Source organism: Ursus arctos, unplaced genomic scaffold (assembly GCF_023065955.2).
Source record: "Ursus arctos isolate Adak ecotype North America unplaced genomic scaffold, UrsArc2.0 scaffold_33, whole genome shotgun sequence".
Taxonomy (NCBI): domain Eukaryota; kingdom Metazoa; phylum Chordata; class Mammalia; order Carnivora; family Ursidae; genus Ursus; species Ursus arctos.
This window is the reverse complement of record NW_026623019.1, coordinates 1,684,135-1,687,462: the sequence shown is the minus strand read 5'-3', so window position 1 is coordinate 1,687,462 and position 3,328 is coordinate 1,684,135.

The window sequence follows — 3,328 nt, the reverse complement described above, 5'->3', positions numbered from 1 at the left end:
AGGCAGGTCTGCATGGAACAAAAGCTCTGAGAGGGGTGGACATGGGTGCTGGGGGAGCTTGTTTCAGGAGGGCAGAAACTCCAGCATTGTTGTAGGAAAGAACGGACCAAAACAGAGACTGAGGGGGCCATCCCGAGGAGGGATGTGCCCAGAGCTCCAGGACCCTCGTGGACCTCTGCTTGGGGCCGAGCCCTGCCGGTGTGTTAAGTGGTCCTCACCTCCACCCTCATCTCTGTTCAGGCCCAGGTCCCTCAGCAGACACAGCCCTGGATCCCAGCGGTCTTGGACATGACCTTCGGCCTGTTTCCTCACCTGCCACAGGCCGTGAGGGCATTTCTATCCGACACAGAGTGTGAGCCACACCTGCTGCTGGGCGCCCGCACGTGGCAAGTCTGAGCTGGGCTTGCCGTGAGTGCCTACACACCCTGCCTTTTGAACATTCGACACAGACAGGCGTGAAGTAGCCCAGGGATGTTTATATTCATTACATGGTCGAAATGATCACATTCTTGGCATATTGGGTAAAATAAAATCTAGTATTAAAATCTGTCACCTGTTTGCTTTTGCTCCAGATGGGAGTCCCGAATGGTGGGCCCTGAGGCGGCCAGCAGACCTCACGGCTGGACAGCAGAGCTGGGGAGTCAGCTCAGGCCCCAGGACGGCGGCTTCCTACATCACCATGGTGACGCACGGAGGCATGCCATGCCTCCTACAATAATAGACCAACATGTACGTCCTCCTCTTTTCCCCCAGTCACCTTGGAAATGGTTGGCCTTGGCCCCCTCCCGACCTCTCCAGAAGAGACAGAGGACCCAGAACACCAGGTGCCCAGGTAGGTCCCAGAGGGAGATGCATTTTGGAGGTTGTGGACTGTTCCCTTAGTGGGGTGGGGGTCGGCTCTCCCCCAGTCTTTGTCCAGCCCACGGCCTTGCCTAAGGACAGAGTATGGCCTCGGTGAGACACTTCGCTTTTGGAGCCTCAGTGAAACACAGTGACTACAATAGATGGCCTCTAAAAGCCTTTGAAATGCAAACAGACTGGCCCAGGCCCCCTGGGAGCACCACCCAAGTGTTTCATGGCTCCAGGCAGGAGGGTTGCACTATTCCCAACTTTGCTGTGCCTTTTCTCCAAGTTTCTTTTCCCAAGAGGTTATAACCATGAGTCAGAAAATTACCATAACTTACCCTGGGGCTGGGGCTGGGGGTGAAAGCTGTGGGAGGGGAAGTCACTTCCCTAAGGGGACCACTCCCACCAGCGGCAGAGCCGACAGCAGGACCTGAACTTGAGGGCCTGGGTGCGTGACAGCAGGACCTGAACTTGAGGGCCTGGGTGCGTTCCTGCGGCCTGCACCGCCCTGGACACAGGGCCGCTGGTCGTGGTCTCCACGGATCGGCAGGCTCGGCCAGGCGGGGACCCCCCTTGGTAACCAGGGTCTGAGTAAGGACACAGACGGCCCACAGGGGCACAATCCCTTCCTCCACATCTAAACTTGGTGTCCTTAGTTCCGTTAGGAAAATACATCGGACAAACAAAGTCAAAACCAACAATAATCCCGCACAGTTTTTAAAATGGTATAAATTCGAGTAAAATATCTCCTTCCCTGTATCCACGGCCCCTAATGCCTGCCCCTCCAATGGCAACCCCAGGGGTAACTGCTTACAGTGTTTTGCCACATTTTCCTTGCATTTCTACATACAACATTTATTTTACAAAAACGTGTGGACCGACTTCAGTTGCGCAGAATCCCTCCGCGTCAGCCCATGCCGCCTCCTCGCACGGACGTGTACGTTCCTGTCCAATATCCTGGAGTCCAGTAGACGTCCTTCCAGGGACATATGAGTGCTGACAGTTCTCCGGCGGTGAGCGGTGAGGGAGCGGGGTGCTGCCTCAGCCCAGCAGGAGCACAGCACCCGGGGTGGCCTGCCCTCTGGGGAAGATGCCCGGGCACGGGCTGAGCACCCCGAGGACACAAGGGGTCTCACTGTCCCAGCAGCCACAGTCAGGAAGGAGCTGCGTGACCCTGTCAGAGAGGAAGGACTGCCCGCGTTGGAACTTCAGCTGATACAGAATGAGAACTTTCAGAGCAGAATGTGTTGCCCTGTTTTGGCCAAGCCCTAAACCGTCTTTACAAAGTCCCGGGTAAGGCTTGGAGAACACCTGGCTCTTGTGCTGCTCCCACTTCTCGCTTGGGCAAGAGATCCATCTGCCAACTCTCAGGTTGCCGTTTTTTTAGAGAGAGAGAGAGAGCGCTTGGGTGTGCGGGGGGGGGGGGGGGGGGGGAGGGGCGGGGTAGAGGGAGAGGGAGAGAGAAACTTGAGCAGACTCCCTGCTGAGTGCAGAGCCCACCCAGCGATAGACCTCAACGACCCCGAGATCGTGACCTGAGCCGAAGCGAAGATTCAGACGTTTAACCGACTGCGCCACCCAGGTGCCCCTCAATGTTGCCTTGTTACAGAACGTGAAATAGGGAGAGCTCTTACCCAGAACACGGATGTCGAGGTGGGTCGCCAGGCTGTCAGCGGCAGTGATTGCTTGAGGAGCGAATCCGTTAAAGGACGTATTTCTGAAGCCACCAAATGCACATTTAACTGAGGCCATCATGACGGAGCCTGAGACAGATAGGCTCCGCTGCCCTTTGCAGTCCTGTTCTCGCCGCTGCCCCCAGGTGCCTGGCTGGAGCCCTGAGAACAAATCCAGGACCTCGGGAAGATGGCGACAGTTGGGTATGTCAGTTATGTGCTGCATGACCTGATATCTTGAGGCCTCTTCTGGAGGTCGGCCTGGACTGTCCTGAGTTTTTACGCGTGAAGGGAAGGGCGCAGTGCGAGGAGCAGGCTCCGCCCCCTCCGTGCTCAGGAACCTGATGCCGTGGACTCCCCATCACCACCCGCCTAGTGAGTGGCATGTTGCTGCTGATTCAGACGTGGAGCGTGGTGCTGTCCGCATGCGGTTGCCGAGAGCAGCTGAGAATTGCTGTGTGGCTTTTCAATATTTGATTTTGGGCTAAGGTGTTAGCATCTCATTCCTGCCGGGCCAGTGGAGGTGACCAGTCCCAACAGGATGGGAATAAGGACGGTCCTTTTGGTAAGTGCACAGGTCCGCGGCAGTGGAGGTACGCCCAGGGGGCAAAGGGTGGCTGGAAGAGTAAAGGTCACAATGTTGCCGTAACAGGGACTGTCTCCTCGTCTGGCTTGTGGGTGGGCAAGTTCTGGTGGACTTGCTCCTGGCCTAGGAGTCAGTTCCACAATAGAGTCTGCATGAGAAGTGACCACTGGGGGCAGTGAGTAGCCAGGGGCTAGAGCTGGAGGCAGTGTGGGAACAAGGGCGC